The sequence below is a fragment of the Numida meleagris genome, chromosome 1 (genome assembly GCF_002078875.1).
Source record: "Numida meleagris isolate 19003 breed g44 Domestic line chromosome 1, NumMel1.0, whole genome shotgun sequence".
NCBI classification, from domain to species: Eukaryota; Metazoa; Chordata; class Aves; order Galliformes; family Numididae; genus Numida; species Numida meleagris.
The window spans coordinates 159379411-159393557 of record NC_034409.1 but is presented as its reverse complement, the minus strand read 5'-3'; the positions used below and the strand labels follow the sequence as shown (position 1 = coordinate 159393557).

The 14147-nt window shown below is 39.5% G+C and overlaps 1 long non-coding RNA gene across 1 annotated transcript; it reads left to right on the top strand.

Annotated features, from left to right (window-relative positions):
* LOC110396111 lies at positions 882–5631 on the top strand. Its single transcript, XR_002436792.1, has 3 exons — positions 882–919; positions 1823–1918; positions 5206–5631. It is a non-coding gene; the product is annotated as an uncharacterized LOC110396111 (long non-coding RNA).

The following is a 14147-nucleotide window of genomic DNA, read 5'->3' as shown; positions in this document are numbered from 1 at the left end:
CAGGGAGGCAGCACGCCTCCCTGTGGGTCGGGTCAGGTCTGCATATGGGGCCCTCCGTTCCCCTGAGAAGGGAATAGCCCACCACAATGACTCTTCTGTCTTTACTGGCAGAGGCAGTCTCAAGGCATGGGGATGACAACCTCACCCTAGGCTCCTTCCTAGGCAGATCCTCCCTTGCCTCCCCCACACACTTCCCCTTCAATTTCCAGCACCCCAAACCTATTGCTTAGGGGGACATGGTGAAGCAGGGGAGACAAGCAGGGAGTGTGCCTGGAATCAAGGTGACTCTTCCGGACATTACTTTATCACTACAAAAATTAACAAAAAATGCAAAAGGAAACAGAGAATCCTTAACTGGAGTTCCCCAAATCAATCATTTGTATTATTTTTAGTAGACTGAACATGAAAGTCTGTGTGTAAGAGAATTTATCAAAATCTACCATAGCAGCTCTTCCAAATTCTGAAATTACCAAAGGAAAGAAGAAAACATGTCCTTAGCTGAGCCCATAAATAGTATTGATTCATCTGTGTATGTAAAATATGGAAGGAGTTAAATATCAATTGCAGAAGCAATTAGCTAATTCTCAGAATTGCAATATACAGTAATTATTACTAATCTTTCAAATACAAGTCTTTCAAGTCTTCCACTTTCCTGACTTAAATTATTGTATCCTTTAAAGTCTCCATCTTGAAGACAAAAATTACTTGAAGCTTTTGAAGCTATAGCAGTCAAAAAAGTAAAACATTGCTGTTCAAATGTATGACTAAACTCACATCCAGTTTTAAGCTGATGAGGGATCTGAGGCACAAATCTAACAAGGAGCAGCTGACGGAGCTGGGATTATTTAGTCTGGAGAAGAGGAGGCTCAGGGAGGCTCTTATTGCTCTCTACAACTAACTGAAGGGAGGTCATGGCTAGGTAGGGGTTAGCCTCTTCTCCCTCTTAATTAGCAATAGGACTAGAGGGAATGGGCTCAAGTTGTGCCAGGGGAGATTCGGATTGCATGTTAGGAAATACTTATTCTCTGCGGGAGTGGTCTGGTGCTAGAATGGGCTGCCCAGGGAGGTGGTGGAATCACCGACCCTGAAGGTGTTCAAGAAACATTTAGATGTTGTATTGAGGGTCATGGTTTATTGGGAAATATTGGTGATGGATGGTTGGAGTGGATGATCTTGGAGGTCTTTTCCTATCTTGATGATTCTGTGATTCTAAGTACTGCCAATTATTAACATTTAATTTTGTAAGTGAATATCTGCAGTTGGCTTTATGTTTTCTTAATAGTTGGATGGCTTAGTTGCTAAATGTATAAGTGCCATGAATGGCTAGATGTTGTAGAAGTAACTGTAAAAATATGCGGGAGGTAAATTGCACATAGAAAATAGACTGAACAGACATGTCGTTTGTATTTTGGGTTAGAAACAAAAATGAGGGAGAGGAAAAGAAATTACTTAAAGATTCATACACAGAATCAATAAACAGGTGGTAATGAGACAATAACTAGGACCAGCAGTCTCTTAAAGACCCTATGTAAGATCTGGTGACAAGATAAATGAGAACCAAGCTTTGGGCACAAACTGTGGCTGGTCTTGAAGTGTGATCTAGAGTTCAAAAAGGTTGGGGGATATGCATGTGCCTGTGGACAAAGAAGGGAGGATTTTCGTGTGTCTGCTAGTGAAATTGAGTCCATACTGTCTAGGAAGAAGGACTGAATCTAAGATGTGTTATTTAGGTTTCTGTGAATGTTATTTATGCTCTCAGTACCAGTAAAGATAGTGTTCTCTACCTCTCTCATTTCTTTTAATCTGTGGTTGTGTTTTTTAGCTCCATCCTTGTACCCTCCCTTCAGGTGTTAATAATAAGTTCCCTTCCTATGCCTCCTCTCTTCCAGTCTGAAGATATTCATCCATCAGAGGAGAGGTACTTCAGTCTCTTCATTATTTTGGTCCCTCTACATATAGTTCAATTCTATATCTATACTTCTATGTCTACTATATGTTTACCTTCTAAATATTTTCTACAAGATATCTAAGGAATCTTCTTCTGAGTATTTTCACTGGAAAAAGCTGGGAAGGCTGAATTCATTTCTTTAACTAAAAAACATATTCAACGTTCGTTACTCTCTTCCATGAAACCTTACAAAAATAGAGAGGAGAGGGAGAGGAGAGGAAAAGAAAAAAGAAGAAAAAGGAAAAGACTCCGACATATTTTAATCTAAGATAGTTTATTTGTTCTTAATCTAACTTTTCACCTTCACAGAGTATTTCAATAACTAATGTTCTATTCTGACAGGTATAGCAGCTCATGTTTATATGCACTGCATGGAGATCTAGTTGTCAAAGCCCGTCAGCTTCATTCTAGACTTTGATCTTTTTTCTCATTAATTATTATACTGAATTTTGTTTTCTTTGAAAACAAAAATCCCATCTCATATGGTCCCTTACTTATTTCTAATTGTCCAGAGGGGCTGTATCAGGCAAAACGTGGAGCACTCTGAACTCCTGCTGGACCATCTTAGAGATGCTCAGTACCCTGCAAGACACATTATTAAATGAACAATCTTATCTACACAGAAGAAAAATTGTCATCTGAATTTTCTGTTTTTCATCTCTAATATGCTTTTTTTTCTTTCCAATTGCACTTTCCCCTGGTACTCAATTTATTTTGTTCTTTATTTACTTCACTTAATCATTTTAGCAGCAATCATGAAATGTCTTTTGCATCTTCTCTTCTTATTTTCTTTTCAGTTCAGTGATACCAGATCAAACAAGAGGTTTTTCCTCTTGCAGATACATACAGATACTCCTTTATTTTAACACAATGTTATGTCTTCTTTGTTATGATATCTTTTGTTTGCCAGAAACAGAACGCTTTGGAGTATCTGCTATGCAATTGAATAGAAATCTCTTGTCATTTACCTCTTCAGTGTGAAGTTTCAGCTATTGTTAATTTTCCATTAAATCTCTTTTATTTGTCACTACATCCTAGCATTATCAATTTTTAAAATATTTTGTCTGCAAAAGTCAGACAAGCAAAAGAAGATTGGGCCCTGGAAAAGGCTCCCCAGGCCAGCGGTCATGGCCCCAGGCTGCTGGAGTTCAGGAAGTGTTTGGACAGTGATTTTGGAAATATGGTCATTGAGTGGTCCTGTGTGGATGCAAGAGCTGGACTTAATGGTCCCTTACAGCTCAGAATATTCTGTGATTCTAAGCCATGTTAGTTTGATCATGCTTGCATAATTCATTCTGGCAATTCTAACTTGTAAAACTGAGTTTTATGTTATTCAAAATCTCCCACATGATTTCACAGTCATTTTAAAAGGTAAAGCTATTGATGTGCATTTTTACAGTATGAGTTGATCTCCATCCAGAAGTCAATATGGAATATCCCTTTGCCCAGCTGGGGGTCAGCTGTCCAGGGAGCAGAGTGGAAAAAATAAAAGCCTTGCTGTTGTGCAAGCACTGTTAAACAATAACTACAGGCAGGGCAGGTGGAAGGAGTGCAGAATAGATAGAAAGAGGTGCATAAACAAATATCTCCCTAACTACCACATTTCCTCTAGGTTAGCTTTCAGACTTATGTTCCAAGGACATTTTGGTGTATCCATCTCCACAAAGTCCTTCTGTGATTAGAGGGAAAGTAACTCCTCTGATCATCTTTGAGACATAGATCTGTGTGTCTTTTGCTGGTATCAGTATGGCCTCATCTTCCCTGCTGCCTCTCTCTGCCTTTAGACCTCTCACTCATTTGGCACATATTGCCACCTCAATGTGAATTATGCTATTTTCTTATTTCCACAGAGGCGATGCAGGTTTAATTTCTCCCTCCTAGAAAAAAACTTTCATTGTTCGCTTTGAAAACATGATTTACTGTAGACATACAGCTGATCAGTGAAGCTATTGTACTCGCTGTGCTGTACCTTTGTAATCCTGCAACACAGTCAGCAGAATATATATGATTGCTGCTCCTTCCCAAGTTCATACTGAAGCACACAAGATGTGCTCACATAGTTTACTCTCTGGGAGAGAGAGCAGTAACTGAAGAAGGCAATTTCTTTAACCTCATGAATTAGATTCAGAAGAGAATGTCTAAGGGTAGTCATAAATTATAAGCTGTCTTTGACAATGATAGTGTTTAATACCACGTACAAAGGGGTTTGAGACTTCTCAGGATTGTTACAATAAATGTCTTAATAAATAGCTGATCTTTGACTGCAGGTTACCTCTCAGTTAAGCAGTTAAGTCTCTTTTTCCTGATCTTATCAATATTGTCTTGAATGTGCCCTTCTGCCCTTCTACTATTACGCTAGAAGCTCTGTTAGAAGAGGAAAGATCAAGAAAGAGGTGCATTTAAAACTGAGTGGAGTGCAAATCTAGAGATGAGCTGATGAGGGCATTGTAGGAGCAGTAGCGTCTCTGCCCTAAGATGGAACCTCTCACTCCAGTAACTTTGTGCTAGCTGATTCATGGACCAACATTAAAGGTTATGGCAGTCAGTAAATAACCTGTCAAACTCCTACTGCTTTCCTTACCCAATTTAAAGGATTCATCAATCTCTGTATTAACTTGTGCTGCACATCTGGATTGCTTATTGATGATCTGGATCATGTTCATCAGTTTCTTGCTCATTTAATGCCTCTATAATCACCTCAAGCCTGTGTAAACCTTTTCAGAACCACTGAGGTGTAAAATATCTTCTCTTTGGTGTTCAAGGTGTCACTCTGTGTGTTCTGACTATGTCCTTAACAGTGCTATGCTCTAGCAAACTCTCCTCCCTTCCCTTTGTAGTATCACCTTTATTATCTCTACATGAAAAGACACACAAATACACATACACAGGTGCACCTGCACAGACACACAAAGTAAAGCAACCTCCCTGATCCCAATATACTCTTTAACTAGAGTTCTTATATGTTATTTTTGATTGAAAAGAAAAACATTTTTTAACACAGCAAACATTTTAAACATTGTTTTTACAAGGATAATGTAATTTTTCTTTTGTTGTTCAGTTTTTCTGTCAATTGCTAACAAAGAGGCAACAGCCATTGTGATTATAGGTTTTTTTTAGACCTGAGCAAAGAAATATTTCCTTCAAAAACCCAGTATCAAGGAAAAATTAAGCATTTTTTTCTATGACAATTTAATATAATGACATATGGGTTATGAAAGCAAAACTATAATATTTTCTCTTTTTTTCTTTATCTTCAGGTTATGAACAACAAAAAAAAGGACATATTGCACTGATAGATGCCATAAATAGACAACATAAACATATGTGAGTATTTTTCCTAGAGAGCATCCTCACAAGAACAGAATTCATGCCATCAGCTGTTCCTCTCTGGCTTCCTCAGTATATAATCAATTCCCAGCAGAGGATCCTACAAATTTGGAAAGGCAAAAGAGCCAGGCATTCTATGAAGTCCATTAAGAACTTCAATGTGATCAATATATTTTGTGTGGAGTATAACACCATGCATGCTGGTACAAAACCCTAAGATCTATATCGAAGCAAACTGATAGTGCTTACTTAATGTGTTTTTCTCCTCTATACATACTGCATAGGAGGTTTACCTTCCTGTAAGGAAAGTAGTGCAGGTAAAATGTAAAAACTTGACAAATTTCCTCTGTATGTCTCTTCCTAGTTAAGACAATTTTTTGCTTAAAAAAAAAAAGTACTTGTAACTACTTTCATGTTAAATATTGTCTTTTTTTTTTTCTCTTTTCTTCTGGTGAGTTTTTTTTAAAGGAAGTCCCCAAAGATTTGTGTTCTAGATGGAAATATTTATTATAAACTAATTTTTTAAATAAGGATGTGGCTGCTCAATATCCTGCTGAACCTCAGCCAGCTATTGAATGCAGCAGTTACATCTTTATTATTAAATCTGAACTTGGAATAAAAATCTGTATAAATGCAACCTTCATCTTCTGCAGAGATTTCTCATGGCTTTTTTTTTTTTTTCATTCAAAATCTCACTGAAATATAAATACTTTGTTCATGAAACTGTGAATGATACATATTTGTCTACTGGAATTACATCAGAACTATATTTTTGGCTTGTGTTTAATTTGAAGAATGCATTTGCAGGACCAAATCTTGATATTAGCATGCAGATTATACATACAGGAACTGAATAGTATGTCAGTACTGACTGACAAAGCTGATAGATTGCTGGTTGCTTTATTTTAGATTAGTTCTAAATTTTATCATGGAGAATATAAAAATGTAAAAGAGTATTTCAATTTTCCATTCCATTTAAACTGAGAAGAAAGTAATAATTTGAGGACAAATAATAAAAGACTGATGTTAGAATATGATTGATATTCGGCTAAAATGTGTTCCAGTTGTAAAGGCAGTCATACTAATAAAAAATTATCTGTCTTTTTAACTTCAGGCATCTTTTGTCCACATATAATTGATCTTACAAAGGTATTCAAAATAAAAACTGGAATATTCAGAATATTTTGTTGTATCTGTATGGATTTTTCCTGTGTTCTACTGTTGTTGTTAAGCATTTGGAATTAAATGGCAACATATAATATAATGAGTGAATATACATTTTTTTATTCTTTTATTAAAAAAATAATACTAACGTGATTTTTTGAGATCTGCTATGAAGATAAATAATTTATCTGTGTAAACTTTCTGAAACATAGAAGTATGAGAAATGGAGTGAGATTATTTGATGGTCCATTTGAACCAACTTTTAATTTTCCTTCAGTGTTAAAGCAGAAAGAGGATGCAGATGTTGCTTATTATTAGGGCCAAGTATAATAATGATTTTGTTTCTCTGCATGAACAGGTCTTATTCTCTGAAGCAGAGTATCTATATTCAAATCACCGTAAAATAAATCTATGTTTTTCTACTTCCTGTTTGTATTTTTGGATGCAATTCATCTAGGACAAAACTCAAACTCCTTTTATCATCAATGAAGTGAACCAGGCACTTCAGATAGGATTCTTCTTACGCTAATGAGAAGAGTCAAAGTAATGGAAATATAAAATTGTCAGTTTCTTTCTGTTCAGTGCAAAAGGACATTGGGTGATTAGTTTGCAAGCAAATGATTGCACTGCAGATGTCTCAAGAAGATAACATAAATCCTACATGGTATATCACGATAAGCCATCACCTCAGCCTCTATATGTAGTTAAAGCCTCTCCAAAAGGAAGAATTAAAAATATTAGACTACCTTTTTAGTATACATTTCCTACTTCTCATTGTTATTTTTAAAACATAACATGACTGAAATGAACACTAAAACTCTTATTTCTTCCTTTTGATCTCAATTTAAACCTAAATGTGACATCTTTAATAAAATTGCAGAAATGTTAACCATTAGACACATAATATTTGTTTCTGTTCTGCCCTTTTCACAGCATTATGGATATATATGCACTATAAAATAAGCTCTCTTAGCTCTTTGGAAGACTCAAAACCCTGCTCTGCTGGTGAATCAATTTTTATTCAATCCTAGTCTCCAAAATCAAGTGACTCAAAAAGGTTCCTCAAAGCAGAACCTGACAGGTGGCTGTATCAGCTTAAGTACAGGAACCACTGCCAAAGGCAGTATGGATGCTTGTTGTATCTCTGCATTTTGAACATTCTTCCAATGCCATCCTTGAAGGTTCTTCACCCTCAAGCACATCCATGTGCTTGATTATATTCTTATGCTGCAAAAATATTGTTTTAGCTCTTACTTCATTTCAGCCACTTCCAATTAAAAAAAAAAAATTAAATATGTATATATTCAGTCTTCAGAATCCTCCATGATAAATCTGTGAGTCAATTACACTGTGGTATGAAATAAATGAATGTTAGAGCATTTAGAAGTGGTACTGTTAGTTACTCCGGCAGAGGAAGGTGATATTACTTGTGTGGATATGTTTATCAAATAAATTACCTGTGAATAACCCTACGTTTAACAGAGTGTATCAGAAAGATAATCAATATATAATTAATGCTGAGTCAGGGTGGAATTAATCTCAGACAGTTTTAGGCATCCATATTTGAGATACTTACCTAAACTCTCTTTACAGTCAGGGGGGGTAAACAGACAAAGAAGACAAAGACGTGATACAATACATCCAGTCTGTCTTAGGCACTCTTTTTAGAAGAGATGAGATGAACTGTAATGCATTATAACTGATTTTCTCCAAAGACTATTCAGTAATGTATGCAAATAGTCCAGATATAGAAATCTATATTCCATGTATCTGAAATGAGGAGAGAGGAATTTTTAAAATGGGTCACGCTGGCAAGACTTTAATCTTCTGGGACCTCTCCAGTTCACCAGGAATTCTAATAGATGATGGAAAGCGGCTTGGCTATCACCTTGGCCAGCTCTCTCAGCACCTATGGATGGATCCCATCTGGCCCTATGGACTTATGGCATTCCAGGTGGACTAGTATATCTCTAATTGTTTCCACCTGAATTGTGGGGGGTTTATTCTTCTCCCCATCTGAGACTTCCAGGTCAGAGGGTAGAGTACCCTGCGGAAAACTGGACTGACTTTTAATGACAGAAGTAAAGAAGGCATTGAGAGCCTCAGCTTTTTCCTTTTGCTCAGTGGTCACATTCCCTTCTGCATCCAGTAGAGGATGGAGATTCTCCTTAGTCCTCCTCTTACTGTTAATATATCTGTAAAAAGTTTTTTGTTCTCTTTTACCCCAACAGACAAGTTGAATTCAGCCCGGTCTTTTGTCTTTCTCATTTTCTCCATGCACATCCTAACAACTTCTTTGTACGCTCCCCAAGTTGCCCATCCCTTCTTCCACAGGAGGTAGACACTCTTTTTCTCCTAGAGCCTCAGGAAAAGTTCATTTTTCATCCACACCAGTCTTATTCCCTGCCAGCTTATCTTGAGGCACAGGGGGACAGCCTGCTTCTGTGTCTGTAAGACTTCCTTCTTGAGGAGTGACCAGCCTTCCTGGATCCCTTTACACTTCAGGACTGATTCCCAAGGGTCTCTCCCTACCAGTGTCCTGAACAGTTCAAAATCCACTGTCCTGAAGTCCAAGGCAGCAGTTTTCTGCCCCACTCCTGACTTCACCAGGAATCAAGAACTCTACCATTTTGTGGTCTTTCTGTCCAAGACAGATCCCAGCCTCCACATCTCCCACAAGACCTTCTCTGACTGTGAACAGCAGGTCTAGAGGGGCACCTTCCCTGGTAGGCTCTCTTACCGGCTGCGTCAGGAAGTTACCTTCCATTCACTCTAGAAACCTCCCAGACTGCTGCTTCTGCATTGTATTGTATTTCCAGCATATATCAGGAAAGTTGAAGTCCCCCACAAGGACGAGGGCTAATAATCATGCAACTTTTGCCAGCTGCTTGTAGAACACCTCATCTGTCTTTTCATCCTGGTTAGGTGGTCTATAACAGACCCCTACCAGGATGTCTGCCTTGTTGGCTCTCCCCCTGATCTTTTCCCATAGAGATTCAACCTTATCATTCCGAGCCCCAAGTTCAACCCCCAAGCTCAATCAAAACACTTTCTAACATAGAGGGCCATACCACCATCCCTCCTTCCTTGGCTATCCCTTCTGAAAAGCTTATAGCCATCCATTGTAGCACTCCAGTTGTGGGAGTGTTCCCACCATATTTCCATAATGGCAACTAAGTCATACTTTGCCTGCTGCACAATGGCTTCCAGCTCCTCCTGTTTGTTGCCCATGCTGCATGCATTGGTGTAGATGCACTTCAGCTGAGCCCATTGCCTCACCCCCAGTCCCATCATCATTCCCCTAGGCTCATCTCTAGTGGCATGTGTGTGCATATTTGTGGAGTCTGGTTGTTCTGTGGATGCTCATTAGGAAAAACTGAATAAGGAGAAAAAAATCATAGAATCATAGAATTAGCTAGGTTGGAAAAGACCTACAAGATCATCCAGTCCAACCATCACCTACCACCAATAACCCCACTAAACCATGTCTCTCAACACAACATCTAAACGTTTCTTGAACACCTCCAGGGACAGTGACTCCACCACCTCCCTGGGCAGCCCATTCCAGTGCCTGACCACTCTTTCAGAAAAGTAGTATTTCCTAATGTCCAGCCTGAATCTCCCCTGGTGCAACTTGAGGCCATCCCCCCTTGTCCTGTCACTAGTTACAAAAGAGGCTGACCCCTAGCTCACTACAACCTCCCTTCACGTAGTTATAGAGAGTGATAAGGCCTCCCCTGAGCCTCCTCTTCTCCAGACTGAACAATCCCAGCTCTCTCAGCCGCTCCTCATAAGGCCTGTGCTCCAGACCCCTCACCAGCTTCGTCGCCCTCCTCTGAACACGCTCCAGGGCCTCAATGTCTTTCTTGCAGTAAGGGGCCCAAAACTGGACACAGTACTCGAGTACTCTTTCTATCATCTCTATCATACGTTTTCTATCATCTCTTTCTATCAGTTGGCTATGCTTTATAAATCCAAATTCATACAGCTTTGGATGCTTCTGACCTTTCTTATTGTTAAGATGCACTGCTGGTTTCCAGTCAGCTTGCTGTTTCTCAGGGGTCCCAGCTTCCTTCTGAAAAGCTTCCTTCTAGCCAGTCAATCTCCAGCCTATTGCTGCAAAGGGTTCCTTCTTCCTGGGTAGAGGTGTTTGCATTTGTGCTTTCTGAATTTCATAAACTCTCATCAACTTTTTCCCAGTGCCTTTGCAGTTCTCACATTAAATGCATTGATTGTATTTTCTAGATCAGTATCATTTGTGAACAGTATGAGTCTGCATATTCATACTGTGATGTTGTATTTTTATTCAGATTAATTTCATACTTTTCACTACTGTACTCACTATGCTGCCAACAAATCTCAAGCTAACCCTGTAAGAAGTGACATTACAGTAATTGCTGGAAGGCACCGATCTTTATCTGCTTATTGTCAGACAGTTGGGTTAAAATGAGGCTGAGAACCGCTGAGACCTTACCCTGCAGCCTAGTGCTGAAAGATAGGAAGTGAATTAAGTTTTGATTTCAGTCTGAAGAATTTTTGTAACAGATGCTTGTAGACTCAGAACTGAGTAAATTCTGAACTATTCAAAAATGAGTAATGTCTTCAGAAACAAATTTGGAGGATAGAAAAGTGGAGGACAGATATGCCCCAGAGATACACATCCCTTAATCTCTGCCATTTCATATTTGAATGCATTCTCAGATCTCCCAGTCCTTCCTATTTCTCACCTCTCTTCCCTAGCTGTGATGAAGGATCAAGGAAAAAGGAATTGTTTACAGAGATGAGGAAGTGATGCAATTATATAGTGGAAACAAAATGATTAGTGGTGTATTGGGCTTATGCGATAAGATTTTGGTAGCATGGGGACTGCAGGAGCGACCTCTGTGAGCAGAGACGAGGAGCTGCCCTGTGTTAGATAAGACCCTGTTCCAGCTGGCTCCGAAGTGACCTGCCACTGGCCAGGTCTAAGCCAATGAGTGATGGTTCAGCCTTTGTAAGAGCAGATTTAAGAAAGGATGATGAAAGGCTGAACAACAGCAACTGAGAGGGAGGAGTGAGGAAAATGTCAAGAGAAACAACCCTGCAGCCTCCAAAATCAGTCAGTGCAGAAGGATGGCAGGAGGTGCTCCAAGCACAGAGCAGTTTTTCTGTGGAGAAGGCTAGCAGTGAAGCAGGCTGTCCCCCTGCAGCCACACAGAGCAGACCTCCATGTGCAGCCATGGAGGAGCCCACGGTGCAGTAGCAGATGTGGCCTGAAGGAACTGCAGCCCATGGAGATCCCCCCCAGGAGCAGGCCCTGCTCCAAAGTTGCAGCCTATGGGGACCAGTGCAGAAGCAATCCACTCCTGAAGGTACGGCTTTGTAATAGAGAGACGTGTTGCAGCAGTGCTTGGAGAGCTGCAGCCTGTGGGAAACTGTTTCAGGGTACGTTTGGATCTGAGAGACAGGATGTATCAGGAGTGGAGACAAGCAAGCTATGCACTCAGAGAGGCACAGAGGGTTATGAATTTTATTCAGTACACACTCACACACAGGCATCTATTCCAGATAATCTGTTAGTAGTGAGAAGAAGACTCCTTAAGCAAAATGCCATATTACTTACCGACCCTTGAGAGGGGGTGAAAGGCCAAGTAGAAGGAAGAGAAGAAACATGCCGTAGTGGATTTGGCATTAAGTATCAGCAGGGCGTACCCTGCTTCAAGGTGCGCTTTCTCTCTCTTGAATCCACCACAGCCTCCCTCCTACTTTTATTCTCTCTAGGGTCTGCAGGGTTTTTTCCACTTGCACACCACATCTGCGTGGCCACTGCATGATGCAGAGCCCAAGCAGAACACTTGCTTGCGGAAAACAAGTTCTTTGCAAAACAAGATAAACTAACAAGGTCAGCTACCTAGCAAAACAAGGCAAGTGGCTGTAGCTGCAAATGCTCTTTTCCTCAAAACTGCCATGCAGCCCATGGTTCTAGTCACGCAGCCATCCAGTTATTCTCCCTGTCAGAAAGCTTTGTTCCAATTCAGGATCATTCTTTGGCCAGGATCTTTGCGTCCCTGACACAGAAGCCCACACAAAATCAGTTTGGAAAGGATGGCATCCTGTGCAAGAGATTCCATGCTGGAGAAAGGCCAGAGAGTGAGGAAGGAGTGACAGAGGTGAAGTTCTACAGACTAACTGTAACTCTATTCCCTGTTGTTCTTCTGTTGTACTCATGAGGAGGAGGTAGAAGAGAGTGGATAGGGGCAGGAAGATATTTTTACCTTGCTTTTAGTTTCTCACTGCTCTAGTCTATTTGTAGTATGCAATGAATTAATCTCCCTGTAACTGACTCTGTTTTACATGCGATGGCAAGTAGTGAGCACTCTCCCTGTCCTTATCTCAATTCACAAACACTTTTTACCTGACATTTTCTCCTCTTCTACTTCTGAGGAATGGGAGCGAGAGAGCGGTGTGGTAGAGCTTAGCTAGCCATCAGTGTGAAAACCACTGAAGTGCCCGCGTGCTAGTTATCTTGTAGTTGGTGTAATACTTATCAGGAATTCATTGGCAGTGAAAGGAGCTAAAATTTGAAAGGTGGAGATATTGAGAAAGTGAGTTGTATTTTTTAAAGAGAATTACAGTATCCTAAAACACAAAAGTTACACCTTTCCCAATGATACTTCATGTCCTGAATATTTCTGTCATACTCTATAGTCAGAAAACACCAGAAAATATCAAGATGAGAGAACAACAGCCATAATCTTGTATTCTTATTAACAATGCACCAGAACTCCAGAATATATACCCTTTGTCTACCTATGATCAGGGCATGATGGCATCTCACCTTTTCATAAACTTGATTAGTTTTTCTATATTGTTTTATGATTACAAACATGGTGGATGTATTCCCTATGGAAGGCCAGGCTGGATCATTGTATCCAGACTTGATGTGTGAGTTTAGACAAAATCTTGCCTGTAGGGTTGCCTGAGCAGGGATATTTTCATTGGCTTTTTTTTTTCTTCTTCTTTTTTTTCCAATACAAACTGTTGCAGCATCATCATTTAGGGACACAGTAACCTCTTGTTCCTTTTCTACTTCCTGTCATCAGACAGGCTGCTACATGTTGGTAAGTCACAGAAATACCAAACATTTCAGGGACGTGATTAATGGCAATAGTTACCTTACTTGCTGGATTTGATCCCTGAGCAGAAACCTGGCATCAGTCATGTGCCTGAATTTCTCACTGCTGTTAAATGATTTAGTACTCTATGTCCTGTGCTCTGCAACTTCCAGTTGAAGCTGAACAGTTTCACTGTAACCTTAGTAGTATAGTAATGATTTCCACTCTGCCTTAGATTCCAGGTTGCTGGCAAGTAATTACTTTTAGAAAACACTGCCAATGGAGCTATTAGAAAAATTAGCATGGGGAAGACACTCCAACTTTTGTGAAGTTGTATCTGATTGGTTGTTGTTGTTGTTGTTGTTTTGTTGTTGTCATTTTCCCTACTAAAATCAAAACAGTATTGCTTTATTATTTCAGAGATGTTTGAGGTCTGCTGAATATCTTAAAATTTGTGAATGACAGCTTATGTGATAATACAGACTTCCTGAACTTCAGAGTTATTACTGAATTTCTTCAAAGACATTTTTCACATTAAAATGAAAAGTCTGCAAAAGATGTACTAAGTCATTTAAACATGAATTCTGAAGCAATTTTTGCATTATATTAATATA